The sequence below is a fragment of the Schistocerca cancellata genome, chromosome 7 (genome assembly GCF_023864275.1).
Source record: "Schistocerca cancellata isolate TAMUIC-IGC-003103 chromosome 7, iqSchCanc2.1, whole genome shotgun sequence".
In the NCBI taxonomy this organism is placed as follows: domain Eukaryota; kingdom Metazoa; phylum Arthropoda; class Insecta; order Orthoptera; family Acrididae; genus Schistocerca; species Schistocerca cancellata.
In genome coordinates, this window is record NC_064632.1 from 5,496,286 (window position 1) to 5,522,570 (window position 26,285).

A 26,285-nucleotide genomic window follows, 5' to 3' on the forward strand; every position below is an offset into this window, starting at 1 on the left:
AGGGATAGTTAGCAAATGAAAGATATTAATAGAGAACAAACAATGTATTTACCTTAATAGTCATAATATATATAGCAGTTCATGACAAATTACAAAACTCCGCCATCTCTCTCCCCACATCCACCACTGCTGGTGGCTCACCTCCAACTGCGCAACGCTACGCGCTGTTCACATCCAGCTGCCGCTGCCCAACACTACAATGGCAGACAACAATGCAAACTAGCCACAGACTGCACACAGCACAGCCAGTGATTTTCATATAGAGCGCTACGTAACGTTGCCAATAAGAAAACATAAACAGCTTACTTACATGCCCCCATGCTCCCCACAAAAAAATTTTACAAATTGTTTTGGGCAGTGGCCAATAATGATTTGATAAAATTTTTCATAATTACACTAACAAAGATATCCAATAAAATTTAAAAAGGGAAATGGATAGGTTAAAGTTAGATATAGTGGGAATTAGCGAAGTTCGGTGGCAGGAGGAACAAGACTTTTGGTCAGGTGATTACAGGGTTATAAATACAAAATCAAATAGGGGTAATGCAGGAGTAGGTTTAATAATGAATAAAAAAATAGGAGTGCGGGTTAGCTACTACAAACAGCATAGCGAACGCATTATTGTGGCCAAGATAGACACAAAGCCCATGCCCACTACAGTAGTACAAGTTTATATGCCAACTACCTCTGCAGATGACGAAGAAATAAATGAAATGTATGACGAGATAAAAGAAATTATTCAGGTAGTGAAGGGAGACGAAAATTTAATAGTCATGGGTGACTGGAATTCGTCAGTAGGAAAAGGGAGAGAAGGAAACATAGTAGGTGAATATGGATTGGGGGGAAGGAATGAAAGAGGAAGCCGCCTTGTAGAATTTTGCGCAGAGCATAACTTAATCATAACCAACACTTGGTTCAAGAATCATATAAGAAGGTTATATACCTGGAAGAATCCTGGAGATACTAAAAGGTATCAGATAGATTATATAATGGTAAGACAGAGATTTAGGAACCAGGTTTTAAATTGTAAGACATTTCCTGGGGCAGATGTGGATTCTGACCACAATCTATTGGTTATGACCTGTAGATTGAAACTGAAGAAACTGCAAAAAGGTGGGAATTTAAGGAGATGGGACCTGGATAAACTGAAAGAACCAGAGGTTGTACAGAGTTTCAGGGAGAGCATAAGGGAACAATTGACAGGAATGGGGGAAAGAAATACAGTAGAAGAAGAATGGGTAGCTCTGAGGGATGAAGTAGTGAAGGCAGCAGAGGATCAAGTAGGTAAAAAGACGAGGGCTAATAGAAATCCTTGGGTAACAGAAGAAATATTGAATTTAATTGATGAAAGGAGAAAATATAAAAATGCAGTAAATGAAGCAGGCAAAAAGGAATACAAACGCCTCAAAAATGATATCGACAGGAAGTGCAAAATGGCTAAGCAGGGATGGCTAGAGGACAAATGTAAGGATGTAGAGGCTTGTCTCACTAGGGGTAAGATAGATACTGCCTACAGGAAAATTAAAGAGACCTTTGGAGAGAAGAGAACCACTTGTATGAATATCAAGAGCTCTGATGGAAACCCAGTTCTAAGCAAAGAAGGGAAGGCAGAAAGGTGGAAGGAGTATATAGAGAGTTTATACAAGGGCGATGTACTTGAGGACAATATTATGGAAATGGAAGAGGATGTAGATGAAGACGAAATGGGAGATAAGATACTGCGTGAAGAGTTTGACAGAGCACTGAAAGACCTGAGTCGAAACAAGGCCCCGGGAGTAGACAACATTCCATTTGAACTACTGATGGCCTCGGGAGAGCCAGTCATGACAAAACTGTACCATCTGGTGAGCACGATGTATGAGATAGGCGAAATACCCTCAGACTTCAAGAAGAATATAATAATTCCAATCCCAAAGAAAGCAGGTGTTGACAGATGTGAAAATTACCGAACTATCAGTTTAATAAGTCACAGCTGCAAAATAATAACGCGAATTCTTTACAGACGAATGGAAAAACTGGTAGAAGCCGACCTCGGGGAAGACCAGTTTGGATTCCGTAGAAATGTTGGAACACGTGAGGCAATACTGACCTTACGACTTATCTTAGAAGAAAGATTAAGAAAAGGCAAACCTACATTTCTAGCATTTGTAGACTTAGAGAAAGCTTTTGGCAATGTTAACTGGAATACTCTCTTTCAAATTCTGAAGGTGGCAGGGGTAAAATACAGGGAGCGAAAGGCTATTTACAGTTTGTACAGAAACCAGATGGCAGTTATAAGAGTCGAGGGGTATGAAAGGGAAGCAGTGGTTGGGAAAGGAGTAAGACAGGGTTGTAGCCTCTCCCCGATGTTATTCAATCTGTATATTGAGCAAGCAGTAAAGGAAACAAAAGAAAAATTCGGAATAGGTATTAAAATTCATGGAGAAGAAGTAAAAACTTTGAGGTTCGCCGATGACATTGTAATTCTGTCAGAGACAGCAAAGGATTTGGAAGAGCAGTTGAACGGAATGGACAGTGTCTTGAAAGGAGGATATAAGATGAACATCAACAGAAGCAAAACGAGGATAATGGGATGTAGTCAAATTAAGTCGGGTGATGCTGAGGGAATTAGATTAGGAAATGAGACACTTAAAGTAGTAAAGGAGTTTTGCTATTTAGGGAGTAAAATAACCGATGATGGTCGAAGTAGAGAGGATATAAAATGTAGACTGGCAATGGCAAGGAAAGCGTTTCTCAAGAAGAGGACTTTGTTAACATCGAGTATAGATTTAAGTGTCAGGAAGACGTTTCTGAAAGTATTTGTATGGAGTGTAGCCATGTATGGAAGTGAATCATGGACGATAACTAGTTTGGACAAGAAGAGAATAGAAGCTTTCGAAATGTGGTGCTACAGAAGAATGCTGAAGATAAGGTGGGTACATCACGTAACTAATGAGGAGGTATTGAATAGGATTGGGGAGAAGAGAAGTTTGTGGCACAACTTGACTAGAAGAAGGGATCGGTTGGTAGGACATGTTTTGAGGCATCAAGAGATCACAAATTTAGCTTTGGAGGGCAGTGTGGAGGGTAAAAATCGTAGAGGGAGACCAAGAGATGAATACACTAAGCAGATTCAGAACGATGTAGGTTGCAGTAGATACTGGGAGATGAAGAAGCTTGCACAGGATAGAGTAGCATGGAGAGCTGCATCAAACCAGTCTCAGGATTGAAGACCACAACAACAACAACAGATATCCAATGCACACACTTATTGATACAATGTTGGTCAAAAGCTCAAATTTTCTCACAGTCCATAAAGACAGTCCAGATTGTTCATCACTGTAAAATTGCAGTGTTTTTCTCAAAGTCTGAGCAGTAAAAGAAAATGCACACGGAAGTAGTGGATTTCCATGGAGTCTTGGAGAAGCAGTGTTGTCCTTCCAACGGAAAGACAGTGCTGACTCTTGACATGCTGACAGGTAATGGGCCACAACAGAGCAAACCCACAGCAGAGTCATTCGAAGTTGATGAATATTGGTACGTAGGTCATCACAGAGCAGACCCACTGGAGTCCTGGTAGAGATTCTATGTAAGTAGGCTGTTCATGTTTTCTTATTGGCAACGTTACGTAGCGCTCTATATGAATATCACTGGCTGTGCTGTGTGCAGTCTGTGGCTAGTTTGAATTGTTGTCTGCCATTGTACTGTTGGGAAGCGGCAGCTGGATGTGAACAGCGCGTAGCGTTGCGCAGTTGGAGGTGAGCCGCCAGCAGTGGTGGATGAGGGGAGAGAGATGGCGAAGTTTTGTAATTTGTCATGAACTGCTATATATATATTATGACTATTAAGGTAAATACATTGTTTGTTCTCTATTAATATCTTTCATTTGCTAACTATCCCTATCAGTAGTTAGTGCCTTCCGTAGTTTGAATCTTTTATTTAGCTGGCAGTAGTGGCGCTCGCTGTATTGCAGTAGTTCGAGTAAGGAAGATTTTTGGTGAGGTAAGTGATTTGTGAAACGTATAGTTTAATGTTTGTCTGGGCCATTTTTTGTAGGGATTTTTGACAGTCAGATTGCGTTGTGCTAAAATTTTTGTGTGTCAGTTTAAGCACAGTCGTGTATAATTTTTCTAAGGGGACGTTTCAAAGGAAATGACACAAAAATTCACGAAATTTCTTACGTAACTAGTGGTATACTTGGGTACTGGAGTAGTACTAATTACTGTATGAAAAACATGAAACTAACGAAAATTATTATTTATTTTGCTAAAATTCTGAGAAATCACAATGGCGCTTTTAGTTATGAACTGAACAAGTTATTGCCGGGTTCTTTTCGGAATATGAAGTTACCTCTTAAGGATAGGATTCGCTAATGAAATTTCTATACAAAGTTTAAGACTGTTATTGACTTGGCAGAATGGCTGAGAACCGCCCCTACTCAACTTGAATAATTATCCGTTACAATGTTGCTAGGTACAGTTGATGCTGCCGCGTGTGAAATGCAGTGAAGTGTACTGTTGTGGAGGAAATATGGGGGCTCGCAAGAGCTGTAGCGCACAATACCGTAAGCTGCGATGACTGCTGTCTGCGCCGCTCGCTGCTGACAAGTAAGATAACTCTCGTTCTATCTGGATTGACCTTCGCCAATCAAACTCTCCCTACGCCTTGATGAAGTCAAGGACTCCTATTCGTCCCTAGTGTAACTATTGGCGTGGTACACCGGTCAGATAACCAGTCCACTGCGATGCCACTCAAAAATTCGCTCGCAGGCATTAAGTATAATTCTATCCGTTCATACCGCACAATAAGTGTGGTGGCCAACACAGTGAACAACGCTTAATCGCAATCAATATAGAGTTGCACGGAACGGCCCCTCTCCACGCCTGATGTGAAGGGGTACATCTTTTGGTCTCTTCCATTAATCCTTCAGCTCAAGGCTTCAGGAATATCGTCTGCCAGTCAGCATTGCTCTTCTAAAACGGGAGAACGACGTTTCGTTTAAGGTGACCAGTCCGGAAATCTGTAGCATCGGCGTTTGGCGTTTACTGTGTCCCTGTGAAAAACTCTGAAACTACGTGCTATATTTGTAAAGAATGCGTAGGCTGGGCGCTCCCACAGAATGTAACGGAATTTGCTTTAAAGCCGAACACGGGATCGTTCTTCCTTTTACTCTGGCAAATGCTGTCTGCTCTATGGGCGGTCACCGACCTTCATAGATAGGCTGAGTCGTCCTCTGAAGGGACCAGCGCCCCGGCGTGCGATTTGCGTCTCCCGAATTAAAAGCGCCTGCTATCGTCGTGTCTGGAATGTGTGTGTGTGTACGGCAGCCTCGAGTATTTCAACCACGGTGCTCTTACTTGTCATTTGCATTTCGTTTACATGAATTCATACAACACTGACTTTATCTCATCGAGTTTGGGTTCGAATGAAGCGTCTTGATGTGCGGAATATGATTGTGAGGGCGGAATATGTAAGCAATGAAGGTCAGGGGACCACGACATCTTACAATATGTCAGTCTTTCACGATGCTTCTGTAGTTATACACTGTATCATATGTTTTTAGTGATTGTTCTGTGACCATCTTATAGACCATTCTTTGATTTAAATTCTGAGGAAGACACTCCTAGCAGTGTTGAAACCCGTTTAATTCGTTAAAAATAGTGACCGAAGGCTGTTTTCTTTCAATCGAAAACAATTGCATGTTTAAAAACTACCTGCCATTCGAGAACAAGTAACAGAATCCCTGGATCATTCTGTGCTGTTCCGCACAGAGACTAGCGGCAGGCAGACTAGGGATTTACCGTCCCACTTGTATGCTGCCGTTAACACCACAACACAGGCAGTTGCGTTTGGGGGGGTGGGGCGACCAGGGAGTAAGGACTGCTGAGTAATGTGGTCGCATTGTGTTTAGCGATCATCGCGCCTCTGCACTACTCAGGATGGCCATCGTTGTTGAATATGACGGTGACCCAGGGTGAGGTCTCATTCTTGCAATGATTTGGAGAGGCACAGCGGTGTTGTTCCCGGCGTCATTGTATGGGCAGCTATTGGGTATGACGTCACGTCACGGGTGGTAGTGATCGAGGAAGCTCTGATGGCCATAATGGTACGTCACGAACGTACTGCAGCCTCGTGAATTTCCTCTCGTGTGACAGTATCTTATGCTACGAGTATTTATCAACAGGACAAGACATCGCACGTATCTCCTTGTGTGCGTCGTTTTGAGGTACTCCTGTTAGCCAGCAAGACCCCCAGTTCTGTAGGCCGATAGAACGTCTGTCGGACCAGCTCTGATGTCAAGTCGGTGTCCAGGATATCAATGGCCAGTTTGCCCAAGGAGAGGATTCGACGATTTTGTGATACTGTTTCCTTAGTGGGTTCACGCAGGCCAGGAGAGACGCAAAGTATTACTGACAAGTGGACGCTAATTTCGTCTCATCCTCCCCTTCTAAGTGCCTCAAATTTTTGTCAGACAGTACAATTTCAGAACTAGATTACTCCTTACTTAATTTTAAATCAGAATTCTTGTTGAGAAAACAATCTGAGTGTACCATGTTGAGAGTTTGCAGGCATTTATTTACTGCATAATTCATTCCATGTCTTAGAAACTGTGATGCCTTTGTTTTAATAACTAAACAAACATCGTTGTGTAAAAGTCAGCTGTTGAAAAACTGCACATAGCGGCAGCACATAAGAATATGATGTGCAAGCCGATTGAAACCGGTATTCGGTAAATAAAACACTGTATTTGTTACTAGATTTACTTATCAGATCCGTTATTCAAGACGGCGGTGCAGGCTTGCAAATAAAGAAATAAAAAGGTAAAGATGACTTCCTGGAGCGTTTTACTGAAGATCCCTAGCTTAAGCATTCACCTCGAACTGAAAGTACAGCGTCGTTTTTCTACCAGGACACTCACTTAAACAAATCAGGGAGCACTGTGCCTCGAAGTAAGGTCACCTTTATATTAGTATACGATTACGTTACGGAGAACGACTTATTACCTTGAGATTCCAATGATGATCCCCATTAGTAATAGGTTTCAGACACAGTAGGCAAAAACTAAGAACAGACATGAATGTGGACTTAATATAAGACCAGGAAGGCCTTATATAGCACCCCGTCACCCCTCCCCCATTCCACCGTATTCGACAGAGGGAGAATAATGCTGAGAGACAAAGAAAGGAGGGAAGATGAGGTAAGATTAGGAAAGACGAAGGGTCGCCTACGGTTTATTGGCAGAATTCTAGAAAAAACGTAGCACATCCATACAGGAGACCGCGTATTGAATACTATTGGGATTTATTCTCGATTACTGCACGAGTGTTTGGGACCCCTGCTATGTTGTATTGAAGGCAAGACATCGATGTAAATCAGAGTTTTGTTATTAGAGTATTTACCAGTAGGTTCGAGTAGTACGAAAATGTTTTGTGATCTTAAATGGGGGTCATTGGAGGGAAGACGTTCGTTTAGCGGACCACTATAGAAAAAAATTAGAGAGTAGACGTTTGCAGCTCATTGCAGGATGATTCTAGTGCAGCCAACGTACATTTCGCGTAAGGACCGCTAAGGATAAGAGAAATTATGATTTGTAGGAAGCCGTATAAAATTCGTTGTTTCCTTCATTTCCAAGTGAAACAGGAGGGGGAAGGACCAGCTGCTTTACAAGGTACCTTCTGGTATCCATCATACGGTCGTTTGCGGGATGTGTATGTACATGTAGGAAGGAGTCACCGTGACATGTCTCTGGTATGTATCGTTCCAGACTAATTCAACCACACATGGGGATACTACAGCAAGTCACTGTAACGCGTCGCATCTATGGACTTCACTACGGAACTATATCGGGCGTTGAAGTCTATTGGTAAATCGCGTGCCTAGATACCGAAAATCGCGGACCTCGTATGTTTCAGTCTTCGTTAAAGCTGGCCTTCATCCCTCATGTGAAAAGTAATCAGAAAAAAACATGTGGTTCGGATTTCCCGTTAGGCTGTAGGTCAACTTTCACCAGTTAGATAAATAGGGTAGGTTAGGCTGGGTCCAGCTAGTCGCACAAATGGCGTCCACTATAAGGACTAGCCCAAGGCCATTCACACGAAAATATTATTATTACTTCTGAAGTGCAAGAAACAGCTTTTGTGCTCGTTTTATTTAATTTCTTGATTGCCAAAAACTGCGTGTGCATATGAGTCCACTCTAGCCAAATCTTTATTTGCTGTAAAGTTTTTGTTTTGTTTCGATTAACAAAAACGGCGTGACAACAACTCAATTAAACGAGCTGTCTCTTTTTTACACATGGTGGCGTGTGGTCTCATTTTGGCAAACCTCCCTACCAGTACTTGGCATCGCTCACATGTTGTAATGGTTTCCGGCAGGTTACCAAACTTAAAGCATCTAAGCACACTATAACATTAGATTTAGTGACATTAAATAAATGAATATTTACATATATATCTCCCCTCGTTGAAATATCTCCCTTGGCTAGTTTTATGTGGTAGGTAATGCGAATGCTGTTACGAATCTCCGTCGGTTATCTGTAAGTTCTGAAGCCACCAAGATTACAGTACAATTAATGTTGATTTTCATCCTATTGACGGACGCAACGCTAGCACTACAGGTACTCAAAGACGCTTGAAATGCGATGTTGTGGTTCTTGGAAGTGTCATCAGGAAAAGAGAACATCATCAAGTAATTATGCGTAAGACTGATAGTGTCCTCAGATTCAATTATGCGTATTACTTGAAACGGAACAATGAAATCAGAAAGGAGCGTAACAATATGCCATTGTATCATATATAATAAAACACAAATTAAAATAATTTTTATTATTTTTACCAAGGCTTGAGATTTTTAATTGTTTCAATAAGTTACAAGGCCCCATAACACATAACATATAAAAATTTGTGTGCCTACATACCTGCGTGAAAACATTAAAAGCTGGCGCCTTAAAAACACTCATAAAATAAAATGTGGTTTCGAATTAACTTTATGTTAATGTTATAAAAATAAAAAAAAATCTAGGTAATCTTTTGTGTCTTTTCGATGTACGTGCAGGTAGATTTTCGGAAAGCAGTCTCGTCTTCCGGCTGTTGAAAATAGTTCTGAAGAAAGTAATAAGAGAATGATAAAAATAAGAAAATCAAAGATATGAACGTCGTAAATTCTGCAAAATTACTGCAAAGCTTTCACTGGTGTTTTATGAATGGTCACTACAACTAAACATGACACTGAATTTACTTTGGAAAAATTACACAATACAGTTGCAAGGTTTGGCCTCCACCTATCTTATGAGAAAATGCATTCCGTGTAAAATTATCATCAGAATAGCAAAAAATGTCTGTTAAATATGGTACAAGAATCGATTTTACATATATATTCCTTCAACTACTTTGGAGAGATCCCTCTGCCATCAGCGTTGGAAACTAGTGAAATGTTAGAAAGAGCCATGAAACTTCAAAACCCATTCATAAAAATCAGTGCAACAAAATCCGTATTACAGTCCACTGTGTAATTCGAGTTGTTGTTGTTGTTGTCTTCAGTCCTGAGACTGGTTTGATGCAGCTCTCCATGCTATTCTATCCTGTGCAAGCTTCTTCATCTCCCAGTACCTACTGCAACCTACATCCTTCTGAATCTGCTTAGTGTATTGATCTCTTGGTCTCCCTCTACGATTTTTACCCTCCACGCTGCCCTCCAATGCTAAATTTGTGATCCCTCGATGCCTCAGAACATGTCCTACCAACCGATCCCTTCTTCTAGTCAAGTTGTGCCACAAACTTCTCTTCTCCCCAATCCTATTCAATACCTCCTCATTAGTTACGTGATCTACCCACCTTATCTTCAGCATTCTTCTGTAGCACCACATTTCGAAAGCTTCTATTCTCTTCTTGTCCAAACTATTTATCGTCCATGTCTCACTTCCATACATGGCTACACTCCATACAAATACTTTCAGAAACGACTTCCTGACACCTAAATCTATATTCGATGTTAACAAATTTCTCTTCTTGAGAAACGCTTTCCTTGCCATTGCCAGTCTACATTTTATATCCTCTCTACTACGACCATCATCGGTTATTTTACTCCCTAAATAGCAAAACTCCTTTACTACTTTAAGTGTCTCATTTCCTAATCTAATTCCCTCAGCATCACCCGACTTAATTTGACTACATTCCATTATCCTCGTTTTGCTTTTGTTGATGTTCATCTTATATCCTCCTTTCAAGACACTGTCCATTCCGTTCAAATGCTCTTCCAAGTCCTTTGCTGTCTCTGACAGAATTACAATGTCATCGGCGAACCTCAAAGTTTTTACTACTTCTCCATGAATTTTAATACCTACTCCGAATTTTTCTTTTGTTTCCTTTACTGCTTGCTCAATATACAGATTGAGTAATTCGAGTATCAGAAGACAATTATTCGTGTGAAGCACTATTTGCATCAGAGACCACAGCTGTTGGTGGACACTATAAAGTCGCAGTAACTGAAAATGAAGAGCACGAAATTTTTTCTCTGTATGCTAACAGGTTTCACTAACATGTTTTCCAAGAGGCGCTTGAAGTTCTATGACCATATCTATGGAATGGGCAACAATACACTCGCCGAAAGGCTGCTGATCGTTATTAAGTTCAAATGTTTCAAATGGCTCTGAGCACTATGGGACTTAACAGCTGTGGTCATCAGTCCCCTAGAACTTAGAACTACTTAAACCTAACTATCCTAAGGACATCACACACATCCATGCCCGAGGCAGGATTCGAACCTGCGACTGTAGCAGTCGCGCGGTTCCGGACTGCGCGCCTAGAACCGCGAGACCACCGCGGCCGGCCGTTATTAAGTCGAAGAAGGTTAAAGCAAATGCTTAGAAGAAAGTATAAAAAATGTTGATGGAGAAGATACAATTGTTTGGACGCAAGTCATTGAGGTGTAAGTCTATACATGAATATGATGGTACGAATGTTCTTAGATACTTAAGAATGTAAAAAAATGGTAGACTATAAGATAAAAAAAATCCGTACGACATACTGTGTGCCACACACACACACACACACACACACACACACACACACACGCACACGCACACACACAAATACAATCAATGAAAGCTTGCCACGTATCCTTAAAAACTGTATAAAATGAAAAGCAGTGAGAATTAAATTACACTCTGGACTGAAGTGTGCACTGAGATGAAACGTCCTGGCTGATTGAAAGTGTTTGCCGGACGGAGCCTCGTACTCGTGAAATTGCCGATCGTGTGCAAATGCTCTGCCGAACTACGTACCCACGCACGAGTCAGCAGCGGGAGAGCTGTACTCCAGCCATTACCTCATCTCCTACTGTCCAAACTTCATAGAAACTCTCCTGTGAAACTTGGCAGGACTTGAACACCAGGAAGAAAGGATATTGCGGAGATGCAGCTTGGCCTTTGGGTTGTTTTCAGAATATAATTTTCACCCGCCAGCTCTGTGTGTGTGTGTGTGTGTGTGTGATGATATCAAACATCCTGGCAGGTTGAAACAGCGTGACGGAGCGAGACTCGAACTCGGGACCTTTGCTGACCGCCAGCAGGTGCAAAGGTCACGAGTTCGAGTCTCAGTTCAGTCTGCAGCAAAGTTTTAATTTCTTGTGAAGTTGCAGGGAAAGTAGAGCTCAAAAAGAGAGGATTAAAGAACTGTACATGATACATGTGGCTGAATTCTCTATAAACAAAAAAATGGATGCGTCAGTTACTCTGTAACACACTAACACGTCCAAACTAGCAGTCAAAATTGTACTCTTTAAAATTCACAAATTTGTAAGACGCGAACCGCACTCGTCTGCTCGTAAAATAGAGGACAAGTTCACAGCTAAATTTGCCGTTATCTTCCCGTCAGAATATAAAACTCACTCTGTTAGAAGTTGTGTATTGAAATACACGATCCACAATCCCAAAGGACTGGTGGTAGCTGTCGCCGAAGTCAGAAGCTATATTTAAGAGAACAGTGACCTGTATGGAGATAGCTGAGCGACTCTATATCCTCACACCTTACTTCCCGGCATTTTCCAGCCATTCTTCCCCTGCGTGAATTATGCCTTTCAGGTTCAACAGCGATGAAATATCTTGTAATAAGACAGTCCCTGTTTCCACAATGTGTTTCTTGGCAGAACTGATTTTCTGCAGTCTTAGCTACGTTATTTTCCTGGCTTCCGACGTGTCCTGGTATAGAACAGAATAGTACATCCTCTCCCTGGAGTGCCATCATCTGAAGCATTTTCATTGCTGGGGATATTTGTGAAATGCTTGAAGAAGACTGTGGGAATCGGAATGAATAAGAAAATTAGTTCCTATCTCGTGTGCACCAGTGCCTTCAAGATAGGATGCGTTTCAGCGTCGAATACTGAAAATTAGGCATGCAGGCATTTTCTGAACACACATCCAGAGGAAATCGCTGAACGGTGAACGTAGTCCCCTAGTTAGTGCCCACTGAACTAGAACTGTGGTGTTTGTGGAAATAATTTTTGAAAAAGAAGGTACACACAGAATCGTCAGCGAGATTTCGGCAGAAGCCAACATTCCGCCTCGCTGTTGCGTAATAATAGCTCAGAAAATGAAGACCAAGGAATGTCTAAATTGGGAACTAATTCGTGCAGTCGCAGATTGCTGTATAATGGTACGAGGAATGCCATGAGCAATAAATATACTACAAATCTTGACGGGACGAGCGTGAGTGTCAGGTTTGGGGTGCTTTTGAAGGCCACTATCGTACATTTTTCTTGACTTACTCGAAAATCCAGTCCTCTAGTGAAAACGTACCTCTGTACAAAACTGATCTACAACCAATTTCCTACAAAGAAATGTTCCAACTGTTATTTCTCTAGGGCCAAGATTTTGTGCACAAAGGGTGAGGGGCTTTTAAAATTCTTGTCCAAGGAGTATGTCCTTTAGGTTGAGTGATTTTTATAACTCGGTTTGTGGTATTTTCCCGATTTTATGGACCACATGTGTCCTGTAGCAAACTGTTCGCCTCGATTTCCTGTACACCGCTGTGGTACGTTGTCAGCAATTACCGTTAACCCTCTGCATACAGTTGCGGACATTCGGTGCACGTAATTTAGTAAATGCCCGACTGAATATACCTCCTTTTATTTTGTGAAACATCGCCCTGTATTAGATATTTGAAACTGGTGCTCATTTTAAATATGGAATATTTATTTGATTCTTAGTATGTGGTGCTCGGTTTTCAGAGATATATCTGAAAGTGGTGCTCATTTTATACATGGTATATATATTTCATTCGTCGTAAGTGGTACTCAATTTTCTGCGAGTTTACACCTCAATGTGTTAAGGTCAGGCATCTTTTTATCTGATTGTGCTTTCCGTTTACGGCTTTTTCGCTTGAATTTGTTGTGAGTGTGCGACAGAATTTACTTCTGACATCAATTTGTTTCAGTTGCTTTTTCCAATACTTGAATTTATTTGGTAACATAGTCCTGTGGTAGCAGTAAGTGTATAATCCTACACAAGATACAATGGAAGGAATGTTTTTTTGTAACTAATCGAAAGTTGTGGATTTTGTGGATGATGTAGCAACTCGTGTAGGCTCCCTAAACATAGTAGAACTATGATGCTCATTAAACTACTGTGAAAACCATGTATAAACCGTTCAGGGTGTTATTTTCGGCACACTCGTGTGTTATAAGGGACAGTCAAATGAAAACCGAACATGGACACAACGGTGCCTGGAATGGTTCCATTCAAAAATAATCACCACACGTGCCAAGACGTCTACCCCAGTGGGAGGCATAAAGAACAACTCCTGTTTCGCAGAACGCGGTTGGCCGTACGACTTATTAGAGCTTCAGTAAACACGAGGTCTTTGGTGTCGGAGAAAGGTGTGTAACCAATGTTGGCTTTGCCGCTTGCACTCGGGCTGGAATTAGCGGAACGACCTAAGGTAATGACGACCTTCTTTTTCGAGTGCAAAGTCACTGCAGCGCTACGCTAGTTGTATGATAACGCTCCCCCCCCCCCCCACGCCCCCCCCCCCCCGGCCACCCGGTCAATCGCACGAAGGCGACGCTTCAGCGATTTGACTGGGAAATTCAGCGTCCTACAAACAGCCTGGGTGTTTCACCGTCTGACTTTCGCAGCTGTGGCGACCTGAAGAAAGAGAAGCGTGGACGTCGAATTCAGTCAGACGAGGAAGTAGAAGAGTGGGTGCAGCTGTCAATCCGTCAGTAGAAGACCGTGTTTTGCAAAACAGGAACAAATCGTCTCGTCAACCTGTAACGCCAGAAATGTATATCCTCCTATTTCCATCTATTGTACTATAAAACTCGTTTTTTTTAATTTTTGTTACCTGAATATATAACATTTCTGTGTCTTCGTATATTGTAATTGTTTTACTATTTGTATATATATATATATATATTTATGCATTTATGTCGATGTATAATTGGTTTGTTTCGTAAATATTATTTGTATTTTTACGCTGGGTCTTGCCTAGGGAAAACTGCTATCGAACGATTACATCGATAGGTCGTGTGAAGAATCAAAGTGTGTAGGATGTTTGGTAGTGTTAACTCTGCCGCGTGGAGTGCGGGCTGAGCAGAGGGAGTCTGGCTGGGGTGGTGCAGTGGAGCAGGTGTGTTGTGTGACGCTCCCGCGAGTTGCCGCGCTTTCGGGGTTGGGCAGCATGTAATTCCGCTCGACTTGCTATGATTGTTTCTGACATGGTGTCGCGGACGGGAAGCATTAGCTGGCGCACATCAAGAGCCCGTTTCGCCTGGTGACCGTGTCAAGAAGAACGCGCGCCAACATCCAGCTTCTGCAACGGCGACGGCCGACAATGAGTGACTGTCACCACCTCCTCGATCGACGGCTTCAAACCTTCAATCAACCAACAAGGAAGACTGGAAGCACATAAAGTTTTAGAACTGTATGGCAGACCTCAGCTTTTCAAACTGTACCATTTTCGTAACTATAATTACAGCAACTTAGCATGAACATTTGTTGCTCATTGTCCCAATTGCATTACCAAGCAGGGTCCCTTCCTTTTCCAGAATGAACCCGAGTGTCGTTGAAAGTCAAACGCCAGCATTAAAGTAATATAGCTAATTCTATTTCACTGCTTTAATTTCAAAGTTCAGTTAAAGTATTCATAGCTGGCTACAATATTTAGATTAAACAAGCACGAGTTAAGAGTGCGAGTTTTGTTACCGTATTTTAGCTTACCTGTGACTGCAGCTCAGCTTGGTACATACTAAATTTTACTATTGTTATTTGTTCAGAATCATTTAATTCATCTTTCAAAGTTAAATCTCTTATTCTAAATTGCATAGATTCAAGTAGCTTTCGAAATGATTGTTGAGGTAGCCCAAGACTAACCGTATTTTACTGAATTTCGATGTGCTTCAGAAAGAAAGCTCACTATTAACTTCAGTCACTAAATTAACTTTCGATTTTCCAGTTTTATTAATTCTTTTGCTAAATTAAGTCAGAGTGTAGCGAAATTTATTACTTCTGACAAACTTTCAGTTTTCACACTACACATGTCAACCTTCAGTTGCCACACTTCTAGTGCTAATTTTATGTGTAATAACCTTTCTTTTTCAGTTACTATAGTAATTGTCCTTAGGACTGGCGACCGTAATTTCCCCCAAATCTCAAATATCTAATTACCGCTAGTTAATTGTTAACGTAACAGCTGCATATTTACTTTCTTTATTAACTTTACCCCTTTTCAAAATTAATTTCCACCAGTTTCATTAGCATTTTTCCTTTCATTTAGATGTAACCCTTTCCTCACTCTTTACCGACAAATTAACTTCGGTGACGATTGCTTTTCCCAAATTCCCATTAGGTACATGCGGTTTCATTTTTCGCTGTCATTAAGGTCGATAAGTGAGGGGGAGGTTACAACCCCCATCCCGTTGTGGCTAGTGTTCGGTTTTCATTTGACTACCGCTCTTACTAGCAGGGGAAGTACACGCAAGCATGGTGTCACGACGTGATCTAGCTGCTATTGATTTGAATATATACAAGACTGCCTTCAAGGTGATGGAAACCAGTTTACGATAAATGTAGACGGAAACATCCTCTCTACCACCGCAAAATCTATAACGAAGCGATTCTGTCTTAGGTCCACAGCGAACAGGGACTCGTAGAGCATATCTCGGCGATTTTATGGGCAGCACTATGGTGTGCCTACTCTTAGGGAATGTGCTCCTCATAGCAGATTTTAGCACAGGGGGGGGGGGGAGGGAGGGAGGGTGTCTGAGAAGACGGTTACTTTGGCTTTTGGCCACTGGGATGACCAGAACTCTTGGCGCTTACACTGGGTAACGCGTTGTGCTGCCAGGAGAATGACCGTGCGAGAAATGTTTCTACATCCGTGTTATCTGCAGCCCCGATTTGAACTCAGTGGTCTGAACAATACCAATTTACGCTTTATTTGTGTGTGTGTATGTGAGTTTGTGTGTGGTACCTCGCGGAAAAGTCTCTGGTTTACATGGTGTGTCAGTAGCATTTGTTCACAGACCGTGGAAAACTAGGAATAAAATCTTACAAAATTAATATACTTTAGATCGACATTAGCGCTGCAACTGGCCTTTGCAGCTTTTGCGTGACGGAGAGATTGATGATGAAATGTCTTTTTCTTTTATTTTCTGGTGAAGAATGGCTGAATTTACCTGTTTACGGGTATTTACAGGACAAGCGACGTTTGAATTTTGAAGACTCTCATGAGTTACGTCGAGGGCCTCAGCACATGTTAACTGGCGTGTGGTGTGCAAGGAATGCAGTACACATTATTCCGAAGATCTCTTTCCACCGAACAGTAGCTACTGATGGGTATGTTAACAATTTAATGAAACATTTTTACAGAGAATTAACAGCTGTCTACAAGAATTTCGTCTATATCATGCAGAACAACGGAAAAGCATACATAACACTGGTCAACACTCATTTCCTTGCCAAGGATATTTGAGTGGCTTTAGGATGGGTTAGTGGTGCTGAGGACGAATATAGCAACCATTTATGCAGTTTGGCTCTAGTTTTTGAGATAATGCATGATTTATTCAAAAAATTAGAAAAAAATGCTAATACTGAACTCGAGCGCTACAAACTACAATGAAAAAAGAAAATAATCTTTATAAATAGCTTCTATGAAAACCTGATAGGCATTTGTCCACGTATAAAACATAATTGAAAAGTTTCTCTATAAGTATATCATTTTCCGTCCATGACGAACCGCTTCCTGCACGCTTTCCTTTTATAGGTCTCTTCAGAACAGTCACGTTGCAGATTCCAGCAATAATCTGCCATCATATGCCTGTCCCATCTTCCTTTATATCTTTCCTCCATTCCTTTCATATCTTGATGGAACCGCTCTCCTTGTTCGTCACTGAAATCACCTAGATTACGAGGAAATCGATCCAAGTGGCTGTGAAGGAAGTGCAATTTTATGCTCATGTCAGCTCCTAAGTTTTGAAAGTTAGTGAGCATGTTTTTGACCAGTTCCTCGTAATTGGGAGCTTTATGATTGCCCAAAAAACATTTTACAACAGCGACAAAACTGTTTCAGGCCGATGCTTCAGTGACAGTCATGACACTTGTAAAATTGGTATCGTTGATGAGCCTGCGAATTTGAGGACCATCAAATATTCCTGCCTTAAGTTTTTCACTACTGAGTCCAGGGAACGTATTGCAGATGTATGTGAAGCAATTACCATTTCTGTCTAAAGCTTTGGTGAATTGCTTCATTAGTCCTAACTTAATATTATAATCAATGAACCAATGATATATTTGTCAGGTGCTTTAATGATATGAGCTACCCTGGTTAGGAATATTCATTTCATTCGTTAAATACAGATCCAAAATACAATGAACTTATTGATTTAAATAGTATCATTTACTGAATGGCACAGTTTTCGAACTTGATTCAATATTTGTAATTGTTTGATTGATACCCATTTTTAAGAGGATGACCAAATTAATATTATTTCAATATAAACGTATGTTATTTAATATTAAAATTTAAAATTACCGAAATGTTCTCTCATGCTTGTCCTTCACTTAAATTTTGTCTATAAAAGTTGGTTATAATAATGCAGTCTTCCTGTATAGAATTTTCGTGAAATTTGTAGCATTTTAATGTGGTTATATTGGTTAAAGCAGACTTTCTGACGGCCTTGCCACAGTGGTGACACCGGTCACCCTCAGATCACCGAAGTTAAGCGTGGGGCAGGGCTAGCACTTGGATGGGTGACCATCCAGTCTACAGACTGGCTGTTAGCAAGGGGGGTGCACTCAGCCCCTGCGATTGGAAAGTGGTGGCTCCGGTCTATTAAACTGACATACGGTGGGGAGAGCGGTGTGCTGAACACATTCCCCTCCACATCCACATCCAGTGACACCTGTGGGCTGAGGATGACACGGCGGCCGGTGGGTACCGTTGGGGCCTCCAAGGTCTGTTCTGACATAGTCCTTTATGTGCCCTTCGTTAACTTTAAAGATATGCAAGGAAAAGCTGGGAAATCATGTCCCCCAATATTTTGTTTTGCTCTCAATATGGTTGAGATATTACATGTCATACATATTACTCGGTCTATCATTCTCGCTTCGGTCCCTGATGGTCTCCAGTTCGACTACACCCTCTTTCCTGATGTCTGGGATTGAACTGACACCTCTGCCTCTCCAATTCCTGCTGGTTTCAAGTACTTCGACAACACTCCGCACACTGAATTCAACACCCCAATCACCACTCAAGATTACCAGAGCTACACTATGCACAAAACGCAACACTGCACCTGGTCACGACCATGTTACCTACCGCCACGTCTGTGAAGCTCCTGCCTCCTTCCTCTTCACCTCGCCAGTCTCTATAATGTGGTCTTGTCCACCGCCTTCTACCGCGACCTGTGGAAAGCCTCAAAGATCTTAATGTTCCTCAAACCAGACAAACCACCTTCTGCTGTCTCCTCCTACAATCCCATCAACCTTACCTCAGTCTTCAGCAAGATCCTGGAATCCATCCTTACTCAACGCATCCACTAGCACCTGCACCAGCACCACCACCTTCCCTCTACCCAATGTGGCTTTCGACCACCCTTCTCTGCCGATGACCTGCTCCTTCACCTCACTCACCTCCTCCCCGAACAACTAAATTCCCGTCGCTCCGTCATCTTCCTCTCTCTCGTCCTTTAGATCGTGCCTAAAACCGTTTGTGGCATTCCAGTCTCCTCTTCAAGCTCCAAACCTTCGGCCTCCCTATTAACTACGTCCGTCTGATCGCCTCCTTCCTTTCTCAACGTCCTTCCTATGTCACCAACCATAACACAGATTCCTACACCTTCACCCCTCTGCTGGTGTGCCCCAAGGTTCTGTCCTCTCCCCTCGTCTCTACCTCCTTTATAAGGCGGACATGCCACGTCCTTCACCCCCCATCCACCTTCTCCAATACACCGATAACACTACCTTCCTTGCCCTCGCTCCCACCCTGCACCTACACCAATCCAATCTTGACCAGTTAAGCACTTGTTGTAACCAGTGGCGGCTGAAGGTCTATCCTTTAAAACCCAGGTGACCATTGTAGGCAAAACAGCCCCTTCCTTCCGTCTCCTTGACTTTTATATCACTATCTACGGCCGTCCTACTAACCTCACCCCCACCCTCAAGTACATTGGCATCACCCTTGACCGTCGCCTTTCCTGGACCCCCCATCTCTCGACAGTCCAAGCCAAGGCACACTCCCAACTCCACCTCCTCAAACTCCTCTCCGGCTCCACATGTGGTCTGGAACCCTCCACAATCCTCCACACCTATAGATCTCTCATATGCCTCATCCTCTGTTATGCCCATCCCACCTGGATCTCCGTCCCTCCTACCTACTTCAAGTACCTTCAAATGCTATGTGTTCTGCCTCGCCTATCGCATCCGCGTCCCATCCCCGATGCAGATCCTTTATGACTTAATTCCTTTCCCACACCTCCTCTTCTTCCTTGAATGGATACGGATCCTTTACATATTGATCCACCTCACCTGCTTGTCTCTCACCCCAATTTGCTGCTGCGCCTGTACTCCTGCATCCCACCCACTCTCCATCTTACCACACTCCATACCCTTGCCCAAGGTGGCTTCTGCCCACTCCCCCTCGCAGATGATGCCCTCGTCCCTCCATCTACCACTCCTATCAGTTTTGATCCATTTCTCCTCCCGAGTTTTTCCTGCTACGGCTCCCTCTTTCCCTTCACTTCCTCCACCCTCCTCTCTCCCTCTCCACCCACTGGGATTCCACACCCAATCATACACTCTCCCCTCCCCCTCCGTTCTTCTCTCCCACTGGCATCCTCCCAACGTCCCTCCTCCTCTCCCTTATTCTCTGTGGCAAGCCCCCCCCCCCCCAACACCACTTTTGTGCGATAGTGTGTCTAATGCACCAAAGGTCGTCACCCGTGTGCTACATTGTTATCTTCGTCTAACTGCGTCGGTGTTTCTTCTTCAGTGCTCCTTCGTGCGCGTGTCTAACTACATTCCTGGAAATGGAAAAAAAACACATTGACACCGATGTGTCAGACCCACCATACTTGCTCCGGACACTGCGAGAGGACTGTACAAGCAATGATCACACGCACGGCACAGCGGACACACCAGGAACCGCGGTGTTGGCCGTCGAATGGCGCTAGCTTCGCAGCATTTGTGCACCGCCGCCGTCAGTGTCAGCCAGTTTGCCGTGGCATACGGAGCTCCATCGCAGTCTTTAACACTGGTAACATGCCGCGACAGCGTGGACGTGAACCGTATGTGCAGTTGACGGACTTTGAGCGAGGGCGTATAGTGGGCATGCGGGAGGCCGGGTGGACGTACCGGCGAATTGCTCAACACGTGGGGCGTGAGGTCTCCACAGTACATCGATGTTGTCGCCAGTGGTCGGCGGAAGGTGCACGTGTCCGTCGACCTGGGACCGGACCGCAGCGACGCACGGATGCACGCCAAGACCGTAGGATCCTACGCAGTGCCGTAGGGGACCGCACCGCCACTTCCCAGCAAATTAGGGACACTGTTGCCCCTGGGGTATCGGCGAGGACCATTCGCAACCGTCTCCATGAAGCTGGGCTACGGTCCCGCACACCGTTTGGCCGTCTTCCGCTCACGCCCCAACATCGTGCAGCCCGCCTCCAGTGGTGTCGCGACAGGCGTGAATGGAGGGACGAATGGAGACGTGTCGTCTTCAGCGATGAGAGTCGCTTCTGCCTTGGTGCCAATGATGGTCGTATGCGTGTTTGGCGCCGTGCAGGTGAGCGCCACAATCAGGACTGCATACGACCGAGGCACACAGGGCCAACACCCAGCATCATGGTGTGGGGAGCGATCTCCTACACTGGCCGTACACCACTGGTGATCGTCGAGGGGACACTGAATAGTGCACGGTACATCCAAACCGTCATCGAACCCATCGTTCTACCATTCCTAGACCGGCAAGGGAACTTGCTGTTCCAACAGGACAATGCACGTCCGCATGTATCCCGTGCCACCCAATGTGCTCTAGAAGGTGTAAGTCAACTACCCTGGCCAGCAAGATCTCCGGATCTGTCAGCCATTGAGCATGTTTGGGACTGGATGAAGCGTCGTCTCACGCGGTCTGCACGTCCAGCACGAACGCTGGTCCAACTGAGGCGCCAGGTGGAAATGGCATGGCAAGCCGTTCCACAGGACTACATCCAGCATCTCTACGATCGTCTCCATGGGAGAATAGCAGCCTGCATTGCTGCGAAAGGTGGATATACACTGTACTAGTGCCGACATTGTGCATGCTCTGTTGCCTGTGTCTATGTGCCTGTGGTTCTGTCAGTGTGATCATGTGATGTATCTGACCCCAGGAATGTGTCAATAAAGTTTCCCCTTCCAGGGACAATGAATTCACGGTGTTCTTATTTCAATTTCCAGGAGTGTATTTGTCTACGTTTTTGTGCTGTGCTGAACTTACTTGTACCATCAGTGACTTCGGCGAACGCCTTCTTTTCGTTTCTTATGTATGTTTCCTGTTTTTACCATTGATTTACGTCTGTTTTTCTGTCTCTGTGTTTTTTATCTATTATTCTGTGGCCGAAGAGCCGCATAGATAGGCCGCTGCCAGCCTACTTTGTGTAAGGTGTTGAAATAGCAATAAAGAAAAAGAAAACATTCCCGCTTCACTAAAGCAAGTTGTAGCTGTCTGCCGCTAGAGGGCTCCGAAGTGTAGCGTCTAACATGGCTGTGTGTAGCGTCACTACACGGTAAAGTCACACTAACATTACCACGGCCAGTGTTCGACATCAAGGTGCAATAACCCCTCAGAGACGGCATGCGGCACTGCTACCAATGGGCAGCATGCAAAGTGTGTTGGGGGGGAGGGGGTAAGCAATGCAGTCGTTGTAATGCGGAACCGAAGTGATTCGTCTGCCTTCCAAAACGCCGTGATTATTGGCTTGCAGACCAAGGGTGGAAGCATTCCCAAACCGCTAAGTTCGTAAGCATTTGGCGGGTTGCCGTGGTTAAATTATGTCCTATACGGCAAAATGGCTTCATCCAAAACCGTTGCCGAGGCAGCTATGACGCACCTGGGCCGTAGATAACAGAGGTGAACAAAGGCTACGTGCGACTGTTGAGAACCTTATGGTAAGTGAAGAAAACTTCATAATCCGAGATTCCTAGTAAAGTATTTTACTGAACGACCGATTTAGACAGAGTTACGCTGTCATCATAGGATTCCAAACAGTGCAATCGTCGTAATGCGGAGACGAATCGATTTCCTGGCTTCCAAAAGGGTATGATTATTCGCTTTCGGGCCAAGGGTGGGAGCATTTACGAAACGGCCAAGTTTATAAACTGTTCAAAAGCATAAGATCAGATGTAGAGGGTATATATCTGTCGAAAAAGGTCATCCAGTAAAATGTTTTAGTTAGCGATCTTGGCTTGCTATGTTTTCTTCAGTCACCACACACTGCAGACGTCCTCCAGGCTGACTATGTCAGGAATATATGTTTAGCAACTGACCACCTATATCAACCAAGGTGCTACCCATCGCGACTTGTCAACGACCATTCAGCTAACGGGGTTTCTTATCGGCCTTCACGGCAAACGCTTGGTTTTCTGACCGCTGATCGTCGGCGACGAATGCAAGTGGTGACAGGCAGTCCTCGGACAAGTGGCCGTTGAGGTGTACTTACTGTGTGAAACGTCTGAAAGAAAACCCCCCTGCAACACTTGTGGGAAGGGTCCAGGCCGGAGGACAGAGCGTTATGGTCTGTGTAATGTTTTCGTTGCATTCTCTGGGTGATCTTGTCATTCTGAATGCACAGTGGATGAACATAAGTTTTCTTCTTGAAGCCCATTGCGGCGGCGCGGTTCCTTCCGTCCCTTTACGACGGACCTGCACCTACCTGTGAACATTGTCTGTGCAGATCATCAGTAGGAAAGCCGAGTGAAACCTACTGTATTCCGACGTGAACCAGGCTGCAATTAAAATCACTAATCTACGTTTCGGGAGAAACACGGAATGAAAGGTTGGAAATTTTGTCTTCAATTAATATATTCTGAAACTTAAGTAAACAAGTATCACTGCCAAGCCCGTGCTAGTCTTAACACAGTCACTCAAAATGGTTCAAATGGCTCTGAGCACTATGGGACTTAATATCTATGGTCATCAGTCCCCTAGAACTTAGAACTACTTAAACCTAACTAACCTAAGGACATCACACAACACCCAGTCATGACGAGGCAGAGAAAATCCCTGACCCTAACACAGTCACTCACAATCCCTTTCACTCACATTAGCAAGTTTATAGTGTTGCATTTTCTGAAAACGTAGTAGCTACAAAAATATTGATTATTTTAGATCGATAATGCTCACCAAAAATAAGTCTGTCGGTACCAAATGCAGTCACAGTTTTTAGCCACCGACCTGCTCAATACGCCATGCCGAATATATGTCTTTTCTCGTCTCAAAATTCACTTAAAAATTCGGAAATTTCTACCTCTTTCATGGCTAGGCTTCGACTCTCCTCTAGAATACTCTCAGTCTTCTCTATCAGCAGAGAAAAGCGCGCGAAGAATATTGTTTTACCATTGGTCAGTTTACTCGACAGCCAATAGCAAAACCACATTCCCCCGCGTCAGTCCGTGCTTTTCATCAATAACCAATGGCAAAATAGTAAACCTCACGACTGCACATTTACCGACGTAATTATCTAATATGCTGAAGTATTGTTTATCCATAAAGTTATTTACTATTGTTATTTATACCTGAATTAACTTTCCCTTTACCGTAAACTTACTTTACAAATCTACAAAAATCCCCTTTGTCCGTAGCCATACTTCTTCGAAATGTTCCCACACTAAATCCTACTACATAACTCGTTAAACAATTATCTTCATATTAACCTTAAACCACACTCATGCATCATTCGTACTGCTAAAACACATTTATAACATTATACATACACAAAAAGAAGTAATAACACTTTATGAAAGTACTAGAACAGTTTATGAAAAATATTCTATTACTTTAGTGCACTCTAGTGGTCACAAACGAAACTAAAATCACAGTCCCCCTATCCAACACTGTCATCTATCGGCTGATACATAAACTACGTGCGCGTCCAGTCTCGCGTCACCATCTGTCACTCTCCCGCTCTGAGACACATCTCCCACTTAAGCGCCTCCAAGGCAGGATCCGGTATACGGCGCCACGCCTCACCACGTCCACATCTACATGCCGTCTTTTTTCCCTCGGCACGATGGCATCTACCAGCAGGACAATGTAACGTGTCACACTACCTGCAGGTATGAGTTTACCTTGCTTCCCTGGCCACCAAACACCCAAATTTTAACCCTGTTGAGAATCTGTGGGAGCACCTCGCTCGCGCTGTTCACGCCATTAATTCTCAAATGAGAAACGTAGAGCAACCGGCCACGGCACTTGAATCTTTGCGGCTTCACATCCCTGTCGTTCCTTTCCTGAACCACACTGGCTCTCTTTCTGCATGTCTGAAGAGGTCCACGTGCAAACCGTAGTTATTCAGACATCTGACATGTCGTCACATTAATGTGACTGCAGAATGTACTTCAGTGCGAGAGAAACAGCGTGCTGTAACTGCATTTCTAACTGCAGACATCGTGCCTCAAACTGAAATCCGCAGGAAAATAAAAGCTGTGCACGGTGACCATTGTATTGGTATCACTAATTTTGGGTTATTTATGCTACTGATTAAGGAAACAGTACTTCACTCGAAAATGATTTCATCGTTACGCGTATCCCGAGTAACTTAATACGGCATCCGAGGCTGTTTATAGGAATGATACTGACGCGACGTGACTCCCGGCACAGATGGTGTGCTAATAAGTGTCTGGAGAGAACTGGGGCCTTCTTTTCCTCGCGCAGCGTTCATATATATAAAGCCGCGGTGCGGACGGCTAAGGGAACGCCTGATCAAATCTGCTCTCCCGACTAGCCGCTGGGATAGTAATGCACCGCATTAAGTTATTGAATAAATCATCGCTTCCTTTGCTGATGGCCGATGAAGCTCTCAATTTAAATGTGCATTCAGCACACTGGTAAGTAATCGTAATAAAAGTCTGACGTGGCTAAGTCAATTATTTTGGGCGACAGAATTAATTTAATAGCACTACACGCAGTACACGAGCTCTGAACTTGCCCTTTGGAGATTCGCTATCGCTATAGTTTTATAGTTATTAATTGAAACTTCTCACATCTTTATGATTATAGCGGATCTCCCTTCTACTTAAATTTAAACATCCTAGCCTTATTTATTAGCCTACTTAATCTATCTTGCTTCCTTAATTTTTAAGACAAAAACCAGAAAATCATGAATTTCAACTAAAATCATAATTTGTGAGATCGAGAAGACTGTTTCTACTAAACTATTATGAAAAAGGAATCTAATTAAAAATTTTAAGTCTGTAGCTCTTTTCTGTTGCGCCAATGATTTTTACAGAAAAACATCCAAATTTTGGAAAATGGTTAAAGTTATTGAACTGATATTCAACACATATTGATTTAGTATTACTCCTGACATGATAGAAACGTTTCAGGTTATTTACTTGAATTTTAAAGTATTGCGCAACATTTATGACGTCAGAGCTAAGCTGGCACACAATGGAAAGACTGGTAGTACTGGAATTATTTTGAGTGTGGATGCCGTCTTTGGCTGCTCTAGTCTGCTTCTTATGTTTCCTTTGCTTCGTCAGTTATGAATTCCAGGGTAGTAGAATTAGTTAACCTTCGACTACTTTGTGGTCACCAATTTTGTTGTTAAGTTTATTGCTT